The 12,555-nt window shown below is 46.8% G+C and overlaps 1 protein-coding gene across 2 annotated transcripts in view; it reads left to right on the top strand.

Moving 5' to 3' along the window:
* The first annotated feature begins 393 nt into the window (after positions 1-393).
* LOC143974630 (Golgi-associated plant pathogenesis-related protein 1-like) overlaps positions 394-12,555 on the top strand; it is a 58,567-nt gene continuing 46,405 nt past the window's right edge. For both annotated transcript variants that reach the window (XM_077476226.1, XM_077476245.1), the window contains exon 1: positions 394-490. The gene's annotated coding sequence lies outside the window, so the exon portion shown is untranslated. The remainder of the gene's footprint in view (positions 491-12,555) is intronic.

The following is a 12,555-nucleotide window of genomic DNA, read 5'->3' on the forward strand; positions in this document are numbered from 1 at the left end:
TGTAGGCAAAAAAATTTTTTTTTCATTTTAGATAGAGTAAGGGAGGGTTATACCGCCTGCCATTTTTCCCTCTGTTTCCCATTGGGGAGATTTTCCTTTACCTTCTTTCCCAAAGCCAAGTAGTGAATAGTGCATGGTCAGCATAAAGGAGTCAGTATAGGCACTATGCAAAGTGTGGTAGGGCATTTGTTAAAATTTATTAATGCAATATCGCTAGCGTTTCCCGCAGGAAGCATTATAAACCGATTATTATAAGCAGGAGTTACAGGCTTTTCTAGCTGGGACTTGGTGTCACTTGCTACTCAGCCAAAAACCTTTTTGTATAATGGGAGGGACATTGATGCTCAGATACACATATATATAGTGCAGGGCTAACCTTCCTGCATCTCCTGAGTGTCAGAGAGCTCTGTTGTGTACTTATTGTGTGATAGAGAGAGTGTACACCTCCAGCCATCACCTAGTAACAGGAGGCTTTGTGGGACAATCGCAGGTAAGATGATGTGACTTATGGCATTTGCAAGGGACATACTATCATTATTTATCAATATGTATGTAATCACCTGTACAGAAAATTCGAAATTTTTTGTAAATGACACGGACATCCTTTGCTTGGGCATTGATCTCCATTTTAGGCTCAAAAGAAATTATAGAGTGTCAGTGACCATTATCTTCCATTAGGGTTATGGAGCAGGATGTCAGCTGACATTGGAACATACTGATTCCCACTATACTATGTGTATTTTATTATAGTTTCATTAAGATCTTAAAGTGGTTGTTAACCCAGTAAAAATGTACATTATCTTCTTGGTTGATTCATTTAAAGTCTCCGCGTGACCTTCAGGCTCTCTCCTCTCTTAGCCTGACAGCTGCAGTGGGCTGGGCCGAGGATGCCCCTTCTGATGTCAGTCTGGAAGAAAGGAGGAAAGGAGGAAAGGAGGAGAGAGGCAGCCCCGCATGCTGCAGCTGTCATGCAAGAGAGGAGAGAGGCTTTTTTACAAAGCACAGTCACAGGGGTACATTACATGAATCAGCCGAGAGGATAATGTAAATTTAACCATAATTTGAGCAGCAGGAGGGGAGGGGGATGGACATGGACAGGGAGCAGGCAGGAAGGGAGGGGTAGAAGACAGAGGAGAGCACAGAGGAGAGACAGGAGACACAGCGGATGACGGTGGCTCGTAAACTGACCACAGTGTCAGGGCTCAGCAGCCATGATATACCGTGGTCAGTTTACAAAGGGGAGCGCAGAAAATGGCAGGATCAGCCACAGGGTGGATTTGATTTAAATCAAGTCGATTTGAATAACAATTTAAATCATGATTTAAAAGGCTTGATTAAATCAACTTGATTTAAATCATAATTTTTAAAGAGCAACTATCATCTCTGTCCCGCAACAGCTCCTCCTCTGACCCGCTGTTGACTCACCTACAGTCCCATTTACTTTAACAACAAGGTCAGGGATGTGTCGGCAGCAAGCGAGTGGATGCACACTAACAGATGCTGCCATGATGGATCTGAAATGACAGGAGCTCTCTGAATGTAAGGACTCAATCTTGCTGGTAGTTAGACTCTTTAATATTTGCAAACAAAATTAAGGTTTCCTATTAGGATAATAAGCTGTCAGGTTAGTAAAACATTGATATCAGAACCAATTCAATCATACAGTTTGTAGTTTACATAGATTTGCAAAACAATGGGATAAAGGAATATTCCTGAACTTTGATTTATCTCATGGTTACTGTGAAATAGTGTGAATACATCAATGCAGTGCATGTTATCTCTTTACCAAAAATGTAAATATTGCAGAATATACAGCCTCATGTTACATAAGCTACATTTCATGCTAAATAAACTAATTTAATAATGTATCTTAAACTTTCTTTAGATAGAATTTATACTCAAAAAGCATTTTATTAAAATAAATTTGATAAGATTAAAAAATTCAGATTTAACCCCTTGCCGACCGCCGCACGACGATGTACGTCGACAGAATGGCACGGGCAGGCATATGGGCGTACATGTACGTCCCTGCCTTCCCGCGGGTGGGGGGCCCGATCGGGCCCCCCCCCCGGTGCCAGCGGCGGTCGGTATCCGTGCAGGAGCGATCCGGGATGAGTGGGCGGCCATTCATTCATGGCCACCCCCTCGCGATCGCTCCTGACGAATGGGAGTGAAGCATTGCATCACTTCCTCTCCTGTAATGTAAACACAGGAGAGGAAGTGATGTAATCTCTCCTCCGTGTCGGTATTTTTCGTTCCGGCACCGAGGAGAGAGGATCGGTGAGTTGCACCAACACGACACTTCACAGTAGAACATGCCAGGCACACTCACACCCCCCCTTTACCCCCCGATCACCCCCCAATTACCCCTGCCCCCCCAGTCACAGTGACACCAATTGCATTTTATTTTTATTTTTTATTTTTTTTGCATTGGTGTCATTTGTGACTGTAATAACTGTTAGGGCAGTTAGGGTTAGCCCCCTTTAGTTCTAATGTACCCCCCTAACCCCCCCAATAAAGGTTTAACCCCGTGATCACCCCCCGTCGCCAGTGTCACTAAGGCTGGGTTCACATTGCAGCGGTTTATGAGAACGGATGTGATTCGCACCGCACTGCAGTGCAAATCACATCCGATCTCTGTGCGATTCGAGTTCAGCCATTCGCCGCACCCGCCGCAAATTCGCACGGGACCCTTTTTTGTTCACACCATGCGATCCGAGTTTGCAGATCGCACTGCGATATGCGAACTGATCTGGGGGTGTCATTAACATTTCCCTGACACTCCCAGCAGTTCGCATAGGGCAGTGTGAACTGCCGCCGGGAGGCATGCGATGCGGGAACCCGCCGCGGATTCGTGGCGTTCCCGCATCACTCCAGTGTGAACCCAGCCTAATAAGCGATCGTTTTTCTGATCGCTGTATTAGTGTCACAGGTGACGCTAGTTAGGCAGGTAGGTATTTAGGTTCGCCGCAGCTTTTTATAGCGCCAGGGACCCCCATATACTACCGCATAAAGCCCCCTGATTGCCCCCTAGTTAACCCTTTCACCAGTGATCACCATATAACTGTTACAGGTGACGCTGGTTGGTTAGTTATTTTTTTATAGTTTCAGGGCACCCGCCATTTATTACCTAGTCTCACTAGTGTACCCCTAAATTTAGGGGTGTCTACTTTCCAAAATGGGGTCATTTGGGGGGGGGGGTTTGTGCCATCTTGGCATTTTATGGCCTTCAAAACTGTAACGCCCTTAGAAAGCCTGAAGGCGGTGCTTGGTTTTCGGGGCCCCGTACGTGGCTAGGCTCCCAAAAAGTCCCACATATGTGGTATCCCCGTACTCAGGAGAAGCAGCAGAATTTATTTTGGGGTGTCATTTTACATATGCCCATGGCATGCGTGAGCAATATATCATTTAGTGACAACTTTGTGAAAAAATAAAATAAAAATAAAAAGTTTGTAATTTTCCCGCAACTTGTGGCAAAATATAAAATATTCCATGGACTCAACATGCCTCTCAGCAAATAGCTTGGGGTGTCTACTTTCTAAAATGGGGTCATTTGTGGGGGTTTTGTGCCATCTTGGCATTTTATGGCCTTCAAAACTGTAATAGGTAGTGAGAAGTGAAATCAAAAATTTACGCCCTTAGAAAGCCTGATGGCGGTGCTTGGGTTTCGGGGCCCCGTACGCGGCTAGGCTCCCAAAAAGTCCCACATATGTGGTATCCCCGTACTCAGGAGAAGCAGCAAAATTTATTTTGGGGTGTCATTTCACATATGCCCATAGCATGTGTGAGCAATATATCATTTAGTGACAACTTTGTGTAAAAAAAAAAAAAAAAAAAAATGTTTGTCATTATTCAATCGCTTGAGGCAAAAAAATAAAATATTCAATGGGCTAAACATGCCACTTATCAATTTCCTTAGGGGGTCTACTTTCCAAAATGGGGTCATTTGGGGGGGTTTTGTACTGCCCTGCCATTTTAGCACCTCAAGAATTGAGATAGGCAGTCGTAAACTAAAAGCTGCGTAAATTCCAGAAAACGTACCTTAGTTTGTAGATGTGACAACTTTTGCACAAACCAATAAATATACAGTTATTGACTTTTTTTTTACCAAAGACATGTGGCTGAATACATTTTGGCCTAAATGTATGACTAAAATTGAGTTTATTGGATTTTTCTAATAACAAAAAGTAGAAAATATCATTTTTTTTCAAAATGTGCGGTCTTTTTACGTTTATATCGCAAAAAATAAAAATCGCAGAGGCAATCAGAAACCATCAAAAGAAAGCTCTATTTGTGGGAAGAAAAGGACGCAAATTTTGTTTGGGTACAACATTGCATGACCGCGCAATTACCAGTTAAAGCAGCGCAGTGCCAAATTGTAAAAAGACCTCTGGTCATTGACCAGCAAAATGGTCCGGTCTGAAAGAATAAAAAAAAAATAGATTTTTTTTTTATTATTGTTTTTTATCCTCTGATCAGCCAGGTATTTCAGTTGATACAGGGGGGCAAATTACACAGCACAAGCACTATGCTGTATAACATGCTTTAAAAGTAACATGATCTTTTATTTTAGGTTAACAAACACATTAAAGTTTTTTTTTCTACATATTCATGTATTTAGGAATTTATATCTATATTCTACTATTAAAGTAGATGTGTGTAGTAACATTGATGTACAGCAACTAATCAAAAATAATTCTGTAGCATTTTAAAATGATGGACTAATGAAAAGGATTATTGATTGGTCAACAAAGATAGTCTATGGGCTATTTAAAACTATACTCTAGGCGCAAAAACTATCATTTAAATACATTCCTTTATAGCCACAAAAGATATAAATCTCATTTGTGAGTGTCAAACATCCTTAAAAACCCAATTATTGAGTATTCTTCGTGTTTTTTTTTTAATAAAAAAATTGAACAGGAAAAACCTAATTATTACCCTGTAAAGTAGTAGTAATATCTCTGTGCTGTACATAGCCTGTGCAGAGAGCAGAGCTGTTGGAGGGGTCCAGCAGGTCTTCGCACTACAGACTGCCTGCAGAAAATGACAGGAGGGGGCAGAGACCAGACCAGTCACCCTGTACAAGGAGAGAGAGCAGCAGTGCCCGGTCTGTTAAAATAAAAAAAATAAAAAATAAAAAAAAGATCTAGCACTATCATCCCTTTAACACAACATCAAACGATTTTTTGCCAAAATTCGAATTTTTCAAAACAAAGTGTCCACATACATTAACCACTTATGGACCAGAAGGATTTACGCCCTTAATAACCAGGCCATTTCCTTTTTGTCCTTTTTCCCCACAAATAGAGCTTGCTTTTGGTGGTATTTGATCACTTAGGCGGTTTTTATTTTTTGCGCTATAAACAAAGAGGGTGACAATTTTGAGAAAACCCAATATTTTTTTACTTTTTGCTATAATAAATATCCAAAATAAATAAATAAAATATCTTCATCAGTTTAGGCCAATATGTATTCTTCTACATATTTTTGGTACAAAAAAATTAAAATAAATATCGCAATAAGTGTATATTGATTGATTTGCGCAAAAGTTATAGCGTCTACAAAATAGTAGATAGATTTATGCCATTTTTATTATTCTTTTTTTTCTTTTACTATTAATGGCAGTGATCAGCAATTTTTAGCAGGACTGCGACATTGTCACTGTCACTCACCGACCCTCCTGATGGCACATGGTGGTTCCCGCCTGAAGACTTGCCCGGCAGCACTAGCTCCTGCTGTCCTCTCTGATAGTGATGGACGAACTTCCGACGGGACGTTTCGCGAAAGCGAAATGCGAACGGACCCAAACGTTCGCGAAACCGAACGTTCGCCGCGGGCCCCATTGACTTCAATGGGAGGCGAACTTTGCAAACCTTCATGTCGAATTTGCGGCCACGTGGTAATTATTAGGGGGTAAAACGTAGTCCCACCATCTGGACAATGACATAATACATGTATGAGGTGAATTTGGGATCGATAACTACAAGCATTTTTATTTTATTTGGGAAATTGTTCTAACAATTCAGGACTATGGAGCTAATGAAGGCAATGGAGGAGAGGGAAGGTCAGGGACCAGGGTAGGCAAAGAAGAGGGTGCAGGAGATGATCACCAGCAGCGTGACATACCGGAATGACACATGCACCGTGATAGAGGCATCTGACAGCAGCACCGTAATACAGAGCACTGACAGCAGCACCGTGACATACAGCGCTGACAGCAGCACCGTGACATACAGCGCTGACAGCAGCACCGTGACATACAGCGCTGACAGCAGCACCGTGACATACAGCGCTGACAGCAGCACCGTGACATACAGCGCTGACAGCAGCACCGTGACATACAGCGCTGACAGCAGCACCGTGACATACAGCGCTGACAGCAGCACCGTGACATACAGCGCTGACAGCAGCACCGTGACATACAGCGCTGACAGCAGCACCGTGACATACAGCGCTGACAGCAGCACCGTGACATACAGCGCTGACAGCAGCACCGTGACATACAGCACTGACAGCAGCACCGTAAGCAGCCCCAGGAGGAAGTCAGCACAGCACAGGGATGGTGTGATCCCCTCATAATAAGAACCCCCAGGAGGAAGTCAGCACAGCACAGGGATAGTGTGATCCCTTCATAATAAGAACCCCCAGGAGGAAGTCAGCACAGCACAGGGATATCATAAGCAGCCCCAGTAGAAATATGACACCGCTCAACCTCTTCAAAGAGGAGGGTAGGGGCATATAGTACGGTGTGCTTTTTTGGGTCAAGGAAGTGAGCCAAATGAATTAAGAAGGTCTGTGTGCTTGATTAAAAAAATAGTTTATAGACATATACATGGTCTACTGGTCACATGTGTTGAATTCCTCCGAGATCCATGCCTCATTCATTTTTAGAAATGTGAGGTAGTTAACACTGTGGTGAGCTAGGCGAGTACGCTTATCGGTCACAATCCCCCCTGCTGCGCTGAACGTCCTTTCGGACAGGACACTGGATGAGGGGCAAGCCAACAGTTCGATTGCAAATTGGGCAAGCTCTGGCCAGAGGTCAAGCCTGCCCACCCAGTAGTCTAGGGGTTCATCACTCCTCAGAGCGTCCACATCGGCCGTTAACCCAATGTAGTCGGACACCTGACGGTCTAGGCGTTCCCTGATGCTGGATCCGGATGACACCTGTCGATGGGTCGGCTGAAAGAATGACCTCATATCCGAAGTCACCAACACATCTTCAAACCGGCCTCTTCTTGCAGGCGCTGTTGGATTGGTACCCGCAAATCCTTCTCTGGGAGTGGGAATTGCTCCTCTGCCAGCGCACGCAAAAGCAGAATGCAGCATTTCTCGAAGCAAGGCCTGGAAGTGCTGCATTCTGACAGCCCTCTGCGACGGCGGTAACATTTCCGCCATTTTGTGTTTGTACCGGGGGTCTAAGTACGTTGCCACCCAGTACTGGTCCTTGACCCTCATGCTTTTTATACGGGGGTCCCTATTAAAACACTGGAGCATGAAGGCCCCCATTTGCACTAAAGTGGAAGCGGTGTGGTGGCCTGGCTCCTGCTCATCATCCAGGATAATGTCGTCCTCTTCATTCTCCTCTCCCCATCCTCGCACAACAGGGATCCCAGAAAGGTTTAAAGCATGCTCTTCTTGCTCCTGCTCATCCGCCCCGGCACCATCCTCCTCTGACTCCTCATCAGACTCCTGTTGTTGACTTGTCTCAGATAGAGTAGCCCCCCCTGGGAATTCATCCAGCATTGCGACTTCCTCATCTTCCCGCTCCTGCTCCTCCACAGCCTGATCAATGACACGACGCAATGCACGCTCCAGAAAGAAGGCATAAGGTACCATGTCACTGATGGCGCCATGGCTGCGACTGACCAGTTTGGTGATCTCCTCAAATGGCCGCAGAAGTCTGCATGTGTCGCGCATGAGCAGCCACTGGCGCGGTGAAAAAAAACCCAGCTCCCCAGAACCGTTTCTTTCGCAGAGTTCATACAGGTAGACGTTAACTGCACGTTTCTGCTGGAGCAGCCTATCAAGCATATAGAAGGTTGAGTTCCATCGCGTCGGGCAATCGCAAATAAGACGTCTGACCGGCAGATGGTGTCGCCGCTGAATGTCAGCAAGGCGAGCCATGGCCGTGTAAGATCTTCTGAAATGGGCCGAGATTTTCCTTGCCTGCCGCAAGATGTCCTGGACCCCAGGGTATTTGACAAGGAATCGCTGCACGACCAAGTTTAAGACGTGTGCCATGCACGGCACGTGCGTGATTTTGCCCTGTTTCAATGCGCTAAGCAGATTGGCACCGTTGTCACACACCACTTTACCAACTGTCAAATTGAGCGGTGTTAGCCACTCATCTGCCTGTGAACGCAAAGCTGAAAGGAGTGCCGGGCCAGTGTGGCTCTTTGCTTCCAGGCACAACAGACGCAGCACGGCATGGCAACGTCTCACCTGGCATGTGGAATAGGTTCTGGGGAGCTTGGGCGGTGCAGTGGAAGAGACGCTAGCAGCGGAAAAGGAGGAGGCAGCTGAGGAGGAGAGGGAGGAGGATGGAGTAGGAGGAGGAGAAGAAGAGTCAGGCCTGCATGCAATCCGTGGCGGTAAAACCAAATCTACACGGGTGCCACGGGTTACATGCTTGACGGCCGTCAGAAGGTTCACCCAGTGGGCAGTAAAACTGATATACCTTCCCTGCCCGTGTTTGCTAGACCACGTGTCTGTGGTCAGATGTATCTTGGCACCGACACTGTGTGCCAGAGATACATTCACTTGCCGCTGAACATGGCCATATAGCTCTGGGATGCCCTTCTCTGAGAAATACTTCCTTCCTGGGACCTTCCATTGTGGTGTTCCAATGGCCACAAATTTGCGAAAGGCCTCCGAGTCCACCAGTTTATATGGCAGTAGTTGGCGGGCTATGAGTTCTGACAAGCCAGCCGCCAACCGTTGGGCAAGAGGGTTATCCGGCATCATCATTTTTTTACGCTCAAACATTAGGCCCACGGAAGCCTGCCTTTTTGCAGAAAAATGTGAGCTTGGCGTGATGGAAGGTGGAGTGGAGGACAATTGTGAGGAGAGAGGAGAAGGAGAAGTAGAAGACGAGGCTGGACGGTGAGAGCCTGCAGTGTGGCTTTGTGTGTTCCGTTGCTCCCACTGGGCTCGGTGATGGCTGCTCATGTGCCTTCTTAAGGCGGTCGTCCCTAGGTGAGTATTGGGCTTACCGCGACTAACGCGTTGACTGCAAAGATTGCAGATGGCAACGCTATTGTCAGCAGCGGACACGTTAAAAAAAGCCCACACTGCGGAGCCATGTGCCGGTGTCCTGGGAGCGCCAGATGTGACCGTACATGGTCGATGACTCGCTCCTGATACATTTGCAGTCTGCTTTGTCCCTGCTGTGCAATGTAAGTCATTGCTGCTTCTCCTCCCTATCTGCTGGTCCATATCTCCCTCTGAACTCCCCTCCTCTTCCTCTCTTGTGGGCACCCACGTGACATCACTAGACACGTCATCATCAACGTCACCTTCCCCACCGCTATAAGTAGAGATCTCGGAGTAGGCAGCAACACCGGGGACCAACCTCCTCCTTGGGCTGATCTGGGTACTGGCGTCAGACTGCTGAGTAGCGCTTGTTGCTACCTCCTCTTCCTGATCCAATACCAAGAGTGGCTGCGCATCAGAAATGTCCTCTTGATATGGATCGGAAAATAATTCCAGTGACTCAAGCGGAAGGTATGTGGTGGTGGTGGTGGTGGTCGTGTTGTTGGTGGTAGTGTCTTTGGGGGTGCACATAGCAGAGAGTGAAGAAGAGGGTGCAGATCGAGAGGATGAGGAGGGTGCAGAAGAGTAAGGCTGAGCGAGCCACTCAACCAAGTCTGGTGCATCCTTTAAAGTAATTGAACGCACCTTCTGCAACTTCCCACTTTGGCTCAAGCCTGTTGCTCCTGCCCTACCCCTACCACCCCTGCGGAAGGGCCTGCCTCTTCCTCTGCCTGTCATTTTTTAAATGACCCTGTGACAAAACTCTTAGTCCCTATACCGCTGAAGGACTGCTGCAGTATAGGTGAGCGGTCAGCAGTGGTGCACGTCAACCCTATCTATTGTGGACCTATAGCGGTCCTTACAGAACAGCAGACTGTACCGCACTCAAGCCTATGTACCGTAGCACCCTATACCAAGTTACCAGTCCTTATAAGAACTTTTGTGGACCAAGCAGGTTGTGTATTAGTGTTTAGCAGACTGTACGTCAGTCCCTATACCGCTGAAGGACTGCTGCAGTATAGGGCAGCGGTCAGCAGTGGTGCACGTCAACCCTATCTATTGTGGACCGATAGCGGTCCTTACAGAACAGCAGACTGTACCGCACTCAAGCCTATGTACCGTAGCACCCTATACCAAGTTACCAGTCCTTATAAGAACTTTTGTGGAACAAGCAGGTTGTGTGTTAGTGATTAGCAGACTGTACGTCAGTCCCTATACCGCTGAAGGACTGCTGCAGTATAGGTGAGCGGTCAGCAGTGGTGCACGTCAACCCTATCTATTGTGGACCGATAGCGGTCCTTACAGAACAGCAGACTGTACCGCACTCAAGCCTATGTACCGTAGCACCCTATACCAAGTTACCAGTCCTTATAAGAACTTTTGTGGACCAAGCAGGTTGTGTATTAGTGTTTAGCAGACTGTACGTCAGTCCCTATACCGCTGAAGGACTGCTGCAGTATAGGGCAGCGGTCAGCAGTGGTGCACGTCAACCCTATCTATTGTGGACCGATAGCGGTCCTTACAGAACAGCAGACTGTACCGCACTCAAGCCTATGTACCGTAGCACCCTATACCAAGTTACCAGTCCTTATAAGAACTTTTGTGGAACAAGCAGGTTGTGTGTTAGTGATTAGCAGACTGTACGTCAGTCCCTATACCGCTGAAGGACTGCTGCAGTATAGGTGAGCGGTCAGCAGTGGTGCACGTCAACCCTATCTATTGTGGACCGATAGCGGTCCTTACAGAACAGCAGACTGTACCGCACTCAAGCCTATGTACCGTAGCACCCTATACCAAGTTACCAGTCCTTATAAGAACTTTTGTGGACCAAGCAGGTTGTGTATTAGTGTTTAGCAGACTGTACGTCAGTCCCTATACCGCTGAAGGACTGCTGCAGTATAGGGCAGCGGTCAGCAGTGGTGCACGTCAACCCTATCTATTGTGGACCGATAGCGGTCCTTACAGAACAGCAGACTGTACCGCACTCAAGCCTATGTACCGTAGCACCCTATACCAAGTTACCAGTCCTTATAAGAACTTTTGTGGAACAAGCAGGTTGTGTGTTAGTGATTAGCAGACTGTACGTCAGTCCCTATACCGCTGAAGGACTGCTGCAGTATAGGTGAGCGGTCAGCAGTGGTGCACGTCAACCCTATCTATTGTGGACCTATAGCGGTCCTTACAGAACAGCAGACTGTACCGCACTCAAGCCTATGTACCGTAGCACCCTATACCAAGTTACCAGTCCTTATAAGAACTTTTGTGGACCAAGCAGGTTGTGTATTAGTGTTTAGCAGACTGTACGTCAGTCCCTATACCGCTGAAGGACTGCTGCAGTATAGGGCAGCGGTCAGCAGTGGTGCACGTCAACCCTATCTATTGTGGACCGATAGCGGTCCTTACAGAACAGCAGACTGTACCGCACTCAAGCCTATGTACCGTAGCACCCTATACCAAGTTACCAGTCCTTATAAGAACTTTTGTGGAACAAGCAGGTTGTGTGTTAGTGATTAGCAGACTGTACGTCAGTCCCTATACCGCTGAAGGACTGCTGCAGTATAGGGCAGCGGTCAGCAGTGGTGCACGTCAACCCTATCTATTGTGGACCGATAGCGGTCCTTACAGAACAGCAGACTGTACCGCACTCAAGCCTATGTACCGTAGCACCCTATACCAAGTTACCAGTCCTTATAAGAACTTTTGTGGAACAAGCAGGTTGTGTGTTAGTGATTAGCAGACTGTACGTCAGTCCCTATACCGCTGAAGGACTGCTGCAGTATAGGTGAGCGGTCAGCAGTGGTGCACGTCAACCCTATCTATTGTGGACCTATAGCGGTCCTTACAGAACAGCAGACTGTACCGCACTCAAGCCTATGTACCGTAGCACCCTATACCAAGTTACCAGTCCTTATAAGAACTTTTGTGGACCAAGCAGGTTGTGTATTAGTGTTTAGCAGACTGTACGTCAGTCCCTATACCGCTGAAGGACTGCTGCAGTATAGGGCAGCGGTCAGCAGTGGTGCACGTCAACCCTATCTATTGTGGACCGATAGCGGTCCTTACAGAACAGCAGACTGTACCGCACTCAAGCCTATGTACCGTAGCACCCTATACCAAGTTACCAGTCCTTATAAGAACTTTTGTGGAACAAGCAGGTTGTGTGTTAGTGATTAGCAGACTGTACGTCAGTCCCTATACCGCTGAAGGACTGCTGCAGTATAGGGCAGCGGTCAGCAGTGGTGCACGTCAACCCTATCTATTGTGGACCGATAGCGGTCCTTACAGAACAGCAGACTG

This window comes from Lithobates pipiens, unplaced genomic scaffold (genome assembly GCF_037356315.1).
Source record: "Lithobates pipiens isolate NorthernLeopardFrog02 unplaced genomic scaffold, aLitPip1_a1.2 Scaffold_1, whole genome shotgun sequence".
Lineage (NCBI taxonomy): Eukaryota > Metazoa > Chordata > Amphibia > Anura > Ranidae > Lithobates > Lithobates pipiens.